Source organism: Miscanthus floridulus, chromosome 4 (assembly GCF_019320115.1).
Source record: "Miscanthus floridulus cultivar M001 chromosome 4, ASM1932011v1, whole genome shotgun sequence".
Lineage (NCBI taxonomy): Eukaryota > Viridiplantae > Streptophyta > Magnoliopsida > Poales > Poaceae > Miscanthus > Miscanthus floridulus.
The window spans coordinates 20128718-20138896 of record NC_089583.1 but is presented as its reverse complement, the minus strand read 5'-3'; positions in this window follow the sequence as shown (position 1 = coordinate 20138896).

The window sequence follows — 10179 nt, the reverse complement described above, 5'->3', positions numbered from 1 at the left end:
TCCGAAGAGCCAGTGATGCGGGAGCTGGCCTCCAACTGGGACAGGTACGCGCTGGTCATGGATTACGCTTACCGCAACAAGCAAGAGCGGGTATTGGTGGAGTTTTGGGTAAGTTTCTCTCGCACAACATTGCTTAATACATGTCATTCATTGGTTAAATGTTTTATTGAAATAATGAATGGATACATCGGTTTTGTATGCAGAAATTTTTCAAGGCCAAAGAAGGACTTGAGGCCCAGGTGGATCGGGCGGCTGCCGCAACTTATAGGAAGTACGTCACTGAGATGCACCACCATGGGCGCGTCCAAGCCCACATAGACTACCACAGGTCGGTACTTAAGCAGTCCCTCCCCAAGCCTCAAGCAAGACTGATTACGCTGACCCGAGACCAGTACCTTGAGGTAGGCGAATAACATTCATAATGATTCATTTTGATATTAAGTAGGTTCAATTTCATCTTCTTATATGTCAAATACTCGATGACTTATAGGTGATTCCCTGGTGGTGCTAATCGTATCCCGAGTGCTGGGCCATGATCGTGGACAAGTGGTTATCACAGGACTTTGTTGACACGCATGAGAGGCAACGGGAACTGCGTCTGATGAGGCACGGTCCAACTCACCATCAAGGCAGCCGCAACCTCCCCGGACACAAACAAGCATACGTAAGTGATTTCTTTCATTTATTTTAATGCTCAATTCTGCTTGATTTCTCACCATCTTCCCGTCTTTCTCGCAGGAGGCTGCGCACCCGGGCGAGGAGGTCTTAGAGTTCTCTACATGGGCTATGTCCCACATGGGCAGGGCGTCGTCCTCTGTCTCCTTCGACCCGGCTGCCCCGCCCCAGGTGTACTCCGACCCGAACGTGTACACTATAGTCCAAGAGTACACATCCTCGGTAAGGGAGATCTATGGGGAAGATTACAATGTGCGCACTGAGCCCATTGATGCAGAGACGATCATGAGGCTTGGAGGAGGCAAGAAGCACGGGCGGCTGTGGATTGTAGACGGCACCATCGACTCCACCACTGTTCCCTCCCTTGACACTATCCGAGCATGGAGCACGGGCTCCAGCCAGCCCATACGCACACGGCCTTCTCCAACACTGCAGCAGGTCCATGCACTCCAGGTAATTCCTGTTTTACTCGTCGTACGTTGATATTTACACACCTAAATTAGATTTGCATTACTGATACATTGGAGTGAAATATTACAGGCCGAGCTGCAAGAAACAAAAATGCAAAGTCAAGAGCAGAACGTGGAACTGACCGTACAGCTGCAGGCCCAGCAGGTCACGTTTGAGGCCGCGCAGAAGCAGATAGTGGAGATGATGGTGATCATGCAAAGTCTTGGGCAAGCATCGGGTGTACCTCTGCAGTTTTCAGCTCCTCCACCTCCTACTCCTGCAGCTACCCCTGTAAGTATGAAAGTTCACTTTTTGCTTGTGCTTTGCATGTATGTCAGCCTTCGTGCCATTGTGGATGTCGGCGTTCGTGCCGTTGTGGATGTCGACGTTCGTGCCGTTGTTTCTTGCAGGTTTTGGAAACCTCCCCGTGCAGGGGAGGTGCTGCCGAAATTTTCAATTGAGTCTAATCTTTTTGTATTCCTAGATTACTAGATGCAATCTCTAAGTTCCAAAACTATTTTCCCAGATTACTCACGCATGCAATCTCTGCTCCTTTGTGCAGCCTCTGTCCGTGGGTTCCAATCATCCCGTAGTGCGTCACCGGGTGATCCCACCTTTTCTTCACCACCGTCTCATATGCTACCTTGATGAGGACTAGTGCTAGGTGATGTGGTTGGACTTTATTGTAATATTTGTGGTTTATGGTTCTGACTTGTGCTTGGATTTCATGAACTTGTCGTAATAAACATGTTAATGATGATGAACATGTGACTTGTCGTTGTAATATATTGTGATTTGTGGTTCACAATTATGGTTGTGATATATTGTGAGAAAATGAGTTCTGTGTGATATATATATGTGATGGTTGATATATATGAAATGCTTGTGTCGATGTAATGCAAAAAAACAAAAAAAAATTAAATTTCTGCCTCTTTGCCGAGGGCAATGACCAAGGCCCTCGGCAAAGAAGGGTCCTTTGCCGAGGGCCATCCCATTGCCCTCAGCAAAGATTCATTGGAAAAATTCTGGAACATTTCTTTGCCGAGGGCCATGGTTGGAGGCCCTCGGCAAAGACTTTTTCTAAAAAAATTAAAATTTCTTTGCCGAGGGTCTGCGAGGAAGCCCTCGGCAAAGATTTAAAAATAAAGAATAATTCTTTGTCGAGGGCCGTCCCATTGCCCTCGGCAAAGATTTTTTAGAAAAATTCTGCAACATTTCTTTGCCGAGGGCCATGGTTGGAGGCCCTCGGCAAAGATTTTTTTCAAAAAAAAAGAATAATTCTTTGCCGAGGGCCCCCGGAGACGGCCCTCGGCAAAGACTCCGTCCCAGACGCCGGCGTCGTGCCGGCTGCTTTTCTTTGTCGAGTGCCGGTCCAGCCCTCGGCAAAGGCTTTGCCGAGTGCCCGATAAAGGGCCCTCGGCAAGGACCCTCTTCGCCGACTCAAAATTCCCCGAGAGCTCTTTGCCGAGGGCCGCCCTCGGCAAAGCCTTTGCCAAGGGTTAATGGGCCTTTGCCGAGGGCCTCAGGCCCTCGACAAAGAGGCCGTCTCCAGTAGTGCATGGGGCTATCCAACATTGTTTGTGAAAAAGGAGACATGTACCTTTCTTAGGTCATATCTTATCAAGAGATGGAATCTCTGTAGACCCATCAAAGATATAAGAGGTCATGGATTGGAAGGTCCCGACTTCAATTCATGAAGTTCGGAGTTTTCTAGGGTTAGCAGGATATTATCATCGTTTCATTCCAGATTTCTCCAAGATAGTTAAGCCCATGACTAGGCTACTTCAGAAAGATAAAAAGTTCAATTGGACACCAGAGTGTGAAACAGCTTTTCATACCCTCAGAACTTTGTTAACGGGATTCTTTCTCTGTCCCTCTAGCTCTCCATTCAAACTCGGATGTACAGCATCAATATGTATTGCACTCCGAAGCAATGAACACATGGGGAGGCGGTGGAGCTCTCCTCCTGTTTGCCATGATGAAAAATATTAGTCTACAATATTTGGCCGCACAACTGTCAACTGCACAAGTAGGGGCATCTCACTTTTGACTTGTTTTGAGGGTTATTATAATTGTTGGACATGTAAATTATAGAGTCATAGTTTGTATAAGAAATGGTTACATTTTTTTTAGATAATAATGGAAGCAAAAGTTTCGGCTTCATCGTTCCTCTAGAAGAAAGAATCAAACCAATTATTACAACCTCATACCAAAAATAAAAACCAGGGAACCAATCTAATGTCCAAGACGATAAGAGAAACTCCACCCATGAGAAGCAAACAGAAACATTGCTCTAGACTTTAAAAACCTGCATGCCTCCACAATGAAAGTCATGTGCTCATCCAAATATTGTAATTGAGTCCGGAATTAGAGCCAATATGTCTCCCGGAATAGTACCTGTATTTGTCTTTTGTTAAAAACTAAATCATTTCTTGTGAGCCAGATTGCCCAACACAGGGTCGATGTTCTTGACAAAACAAGCAAATTGTGTTTGCAGTGACCCAATTTTGACCATCCCCTAAACAAGTGAGACATGCTTGTTGAAGGGGCAATACCAAACACCCAATGAACCGCACGCCAGAGAAAACGAGCATAATGACAATCGAAGAAAAGATGCTGGATGGTTTCAAGTTTATTAAAAAACAGCAAACATAATAATATAGACATAAAGATGATTATATTTATGGATTATAATTAATTAATAGTTTTCATTTAATTTTGTCGGACGTGTGCCACATGTGTACGTATATATAGTACCAAAATCACTGTGATATCATATATATTGGCATTCGATTCCATGATCCAATTTGTATGACAAAAAAATGACTACTAATATGACAACTTGCATGTGCCATGGAGGCCGTGTAGCAGATCTATGTTAGACGACGACTAAGACGAAGCCAAATGCTCAGCTCTGAAGGCCTGATGAACACAAAAGGCTTCCAAAATGCATGCGCACGGAACCGTACTTTTTTTTCTCGAATACACAAGAGCATTGCGTATCATTGTATTAAGAAGATAGAAGCTTAAATACAAGAGAGGCCGTCCCAGCCCGATGGTTACCTCAAAGGGACTAACCATACTCTTCCATACTAGCTAGCTTAGCGTACATGTTTGTTGTTGGATCGTATACACCCATTTCCTGTTCGGCTCCCCAGATAACTAACCTTCCGTCGTCCAAAACATGCAGCGGACATGGAGGCCTATATGAATGATCCTTGCAACGGGGCTCGCAATGAATCGAATATCTTTTGTTCCAGAGCCCTTTGTGGATGTCCATATCTTCTAGAAACCATAGATCCATTGAGCAATCTCTGTTTTTGTGATGTGCCGTGACCAAGCAGCCATCCAACACTAATAACTGGAGGCTCTCCCTCTTCCGACTGAACTTGACTTTACTGTCCGAATTACTGCTCAACGGTCCGCGAAGTGTGTTTGGCCTCCACTCCTCTGTCGCCAGATCAAAAGCGAATGAATATGGCATCCGGCTCGATACCGTCGGAGTACTTCCTGTCATGGTAGGAGTAGAAGGATGGTCGCCTCAAGAAGTAGGCAACTCCGTCTACGACCACCCTATCCCTCAAACACGAGTAGCGTCCCACCGGTGGACATGGCCGTGCTTGCCAACTTATGTTCCCACCGCCACCGGCGGTGGCAGCTGCGGCGCCGACCAATGTTATGACGTTGCACGTCTGCGTGATGTGCTCTTGGCCGAATAATCCGCAGTCGCGGCCCGTGCAGTAACCGTTGGTCCGGAGCGCCTTGTACTCTCCGGACTCCGGTGGAGGGTACGTGGCCGAGTACGGTTGAGGACGACCATCTAAGCGACGCATGGTCTGGGACCATCCCGAGCACTGACTGGAACGAGCCGTCCTGGAAGTCGTAGGCGCCGTTAGGCAAGGTGGCGACCACTTCGCCGGCGAGAGCTGGATCGAGCACATAGCTGAGACATCCTTCTATTGGTGAGACGCAGAGCAGGCCGAGCTGTGCTGTGCTCAGATCAGACACGTGTTGAGGCACATGTAACCGCCTGACGATATTGTTACAGCAGCTCAAGTCGAAAAGGTGGACCTCGATCGGAGCTGTTCCAGATGCCGGCGACTAGCGGCGGGTGGCGGGAAGCGTGGGCCTTGGCGAACCGCGAGTCGGAGGTGAGCGACCGCCGTGAACGGCAGACGAGGCGGAGGCGGCAGAGCTCCTTGGCCGGGAGGCGGAGCAGGACCTCGTACAACACGTCCGTCGGCAGAAGGCCGTCGTTCTCATTGGCGAGGGCGACGCAGACAGGAGCAGATAGCTCGGCTGGCTTCTTCCGACGACCTATGGTTGACGCCATCTCTGAAAGCAGATCGGGTGTAGTCGGGGGGGGCTGTGCACGCGCGCGAACGATTCGTTTAAATAGACAGTAGTCTGGCTGCTTGGGCAGTCGGACTCGATTCCGACTAGTGATCGGAGCGGACTTCTGTTGGGCTTCCGGACTTATCTGAATTCTGATCCGGTTATTGGGCCGGGCGGCCAGCGCACATAGTGTAGCACATCCTTGCTGACAAGGATATATCAGAATTTCAAATGGAATTTTCTCGGTAAAATCAAACTACCAAGCATTGATTTGGATAGATGTTCCCAATATTAAGAGCAACTCTAAAAGTATTTTTTATATATTCTTTCAAATAGGAATAAAGATTTTGTTAGAAAAATACACCCCAACAGTTTCTCTAATTATATCTCCAATTATAGTCATCATCTCTATTCTAGATTTTTCGATAACTAAAGATGAAGAGTGGGCCTAGCTCTCTACTCTCTAGAGTGTGCAAAAAAATATAGAGAAGTTGTTAGAGGGTGGAGAGATATAGATAGAGAAATTCAAATAGCTTTCCAAATAATGATTTAGAAAGTGAGTTTAAGAAAGACTCTTGAAGATGCTCTAACGAGAGTACTTTAATTTTAAAAGACCCATGCCATCCTACGTGCTCTCTCTCTTCTCCGTGCTCCCCTCCCAACCACCGCTGTCATTCCCTCGATACCACTTCCTCACAGCTGACCGCGCTCCCCGATGTCTGCGCCCACCTAGCTAGGTCGTCTCTTTCCCGCCGCCTACTCCACCGCTCATGTGTTGCGCCTCCGCCCACGCTGTCATGGAGCCCTCGATTCCCATTTGGCCGCCAAGGTGTTCCGTGGCATGGTCCATGAGGGACAACGGACATGACACCACCATCGAGGCGTTCCATAGTATGGTACGCGAGGGCGCGCTCCCAAATGCACGCACCAACACCATCATCATCGCCCACCTCGCCTCTACGGGTTCGTGGACCAGGCACTCAAGGTGTTTTGCATCTTGCCCTCGAGGCATTCATGGACCACCTGATAGTTTAGCAACGTGCTCACTGAAGTGCTTGCGTTGGGATGCACAGGCGGTATCAGTGCCACAAGTGAGATTGTGGCCGCATTTCTACTAGCAGTGCAGCACAGAAGAGTGCATTGATGTGGTGCTCTATGAAGACCGGAGTGGTAGCCAAAGACAGAGGGGAGGACAATGGTGGTCGGCGCTAGAGGTTGAAAATAGGGGCAAAAAATACACTTCTCTCATCTTCTCTCTCCAAATCTAAGAAAAGAATAAAATAATCAGTATACAATGTTTTCGAGCGAATAGCTACGATTTTAATTTATAATGGTACTTACCAAATTTCAATGTTAACGGTGTGCAATGACCGATATCGCATTTCTCTGAGACAATGTCTAATAGCAAAGTTTACCTAACTATAATAATGTGCACACATAAAGAAGAAAAATTCAAAAATATGAGTCTAACTGAGCTGGCGGGAACAGCTGATGGGCTGATAGCCTGATACACACTGCACTAGTTGTATAAGGTTGACATCGATGAAGGAAGGTTGACACAGACCACAAATGAAAAAGGGTTGATACAGACCATAAAGACAGATACTGCACTAGTCTGTTTTTTTTTTTCCTTAAAAAAAAAGATAAAATTCACTAGTCGTCGATGTTGAGTATTAGCGTGCGGGTCAATTCAGTGAACATGCGATACGCCCTAATCCTCTATGCGCTATGCTAATTGTATATGGGGACACTCTGATCGGATCTTCTCCAAACATTGGTATCCAAATATATGGAGAACTTATATAAGCATCCTCGATCTGTACATTTCTACTAGCAAGATCGATCAAGATATGTATAGAGTTACTTTACTAGTACCACAAAACCTAGCAGCCAGCCATATGGAGCCATATAAACACGAGATCTCTTCACATGCTACCGGTTATGGCAACTACAATATATCTGCGTAGATATTCATATGATTGCTAGGAGACAGACCCTGAATGCTGCAAAATCTGTTTATTCCAGATATGCTTTGCACATTATTGAATATTTGTTCCCTTCATATGCCTAAATTATAAGAGATTTTAGAGGGGTCAACTCAACTACTAGACTCAAAATACAGTAAACACGTATCTTGTATTTTAAAATGGAGGAAGTAGCATTAGTATCAACCTATTATGACTGATTCAACCTATTTAAGGATATTTCCTCATCTATGTCAACTATGAGCTTCTGTGCCTGCTGAAGTAAGAAAAGAAACAAACCAAGAAACTATTTATTTGATTGATGTTACTTTATTTCTAGGAGACGTTGCTCGTGAATGTTTGTTTGGCAGTGGCGATCGATACTATGAAGTACACACTAATATAGGAAAAGACCATTTTTAGAGGTGGACGACAACCTCTCTGAAATGGTCTAGGTTAATGGCCATTTACAGAGACAGTTGGTTGGGCCGCCTCTCTAAATTGATTAATAGAGGTGGGTGTCTTAATAAACCCACAGCTTCTAACTTCACAAATTTACTTTGTACTACCACACTACACACTACCAACTTTGAATATATTTGAGCTTCTAAATTATTTCAGGATGTCGATGTGAATTTTTAAGAGTGTTTTTTTTAAGTCAACTATGCATAAAATAATTTTCAGGAGTGATTGATTTAGTCAACCTCCTCTATTTTTTCAATAATATAAAAAATAAGAAAAACAATTTATTGTGCATAAAGGCTACACTGCAAAGCCACTATATCTACTTGGTGCATCTATCCAGATTTTAACATAGGACCTATTTGGATCGGGATTTGAACCTAAAACCTTTGCCTCATGCACACCTTTTCCTACCACCACACCACACGCATATGATGCTATCCTTTTATATTAACATATATAAATTTTATATTGAATATTTTCGCATTTAAATGATCCTAATTTGAAAAACTTTTAACTATAAAGTTTTAGATATCGTTGATCACTACAACTTTTATAAGGGTGTGTCTACATCTAAGATCATTTGAAAAGTTCAAATTTTTTATTTTCAAAATTTAAGAACATAATATGTATATCTGAGAAGATAAATGATCTCAAATGAAAACATCTTCTACTATAGATGTTTGGATCTCGTTGTTCTCTACAATTTTCATATAAACTTTGTCTTCATCTCAAATGAAAACTTTGTCATTCTCTACAATTCATTTGAAAAAAAAGTAGTGCATTTATTTGTTCAGCAACTATTTTTAAGGATGTTCAATGACCGCCCCAAAAAATCTGTCCCAATAAATCATACTATCAGGGGCAGTTCATAACAGAAATGCCTGTGAGAATATCTATATCATCCCTAAGGACGGTTTACCTAACAGAAGCGTCCCTAAAAATGTAGGTATTTCTAGAGATGGTTTGTAAGTTATAGTGCTCTCAGGGCTTTTTAGAAAAAGTTTGCTAAGTGAACTGCTCCTAAAAATGGAGGCGCCTGTAAAAATTATTCGTGTAGCAGTGAAAATAGGGGCAAAAAAGACACTTCTCTCATCTTCTCTCTCCAAATCTAAGAAATAAATAAAATAATCAGCATACAGCGTTTTCGGGCAAATAGCTACGATTTTAATTTATAATGGTACTTACCAAATTTCAATGTTGACGGTGTGCAATGACCGATATCGCATTTCTCTTAGACGATGTCTAATAGCAAAGTTTACCTAACTATATTAATGTGCACACATAAAGAAGAAAAATTCAAAAATATGAGTCTAACTGAGAGCTGGCGGAACAGCTGATGGGCTGATAGCCTGATACACACTGCACTAGTTTTTTTTTTTTCGCCTCTCGTCTAGGTACAAGTGTAGTATCTGTTCATGAACAGACACACACCAACACCAACACCACACCACACACACTCACACACACACGTACACAAACAGATCCTACAACTACACCTAGATTCTAAGTTCGCGTCCTTGAGGAGATCACCGAAACCGTCCAAGGTTCCATAGGCGACGGGCGCGCCGCAATCCCTTTGTAGTTCCACGCGAGAGAGGCACTGTTGAAAATGGGGAAAAACCCCGGTGGGAAATTGTGGGTCGAGCAGAGGTCGAACCCACGACCGGCCGCTGCACTACCGGCAGCGTTGCCACACGAGCTACGGCTCGTTCCCCCACACTGCACTAGTTGTATAAGGTTGACATCGATGAAGGAAGGTTGACACAGACCACAAATGAAAAAGGGTTGATACAGACCATAAAGACAGATGCAATGCACTAGTCTGTTTTTTTTTCCTTAAAAAAAAGATAAAATTCACTAGTCGTCGATGTTGAGTATTAGCGTGCGGGTCAATTCAGTGAACATGCGATACACCCTAATCCTCTATGCGCTATGCTAATTGTATATGGGGACACTCTGATCGGATCTTCTCCAAACATTGGTATCCAAATATATGGAGAACTTATATAAGCATCCTCGATCTGTACATTTCTACTAGCAAGATCGATCAAGATATGTATAGAGTTACTTTACTAGTAGCACAAAACCTAGCAGCCAGCCATATGGAGCCATATAAACACGAGATCTCTTCACATGCTACCAGTTATGGCAACTACAATTTATCTGCGTAGATATTCATATGATTGCTAGGAGACAGACCCTGGATGCTGCAAAATCTGTTTATTCCAGATATGCTTGCACATTATTGAATATTTGTTCCCTTCATATGCCTAAATTATAAGAGAGGGTA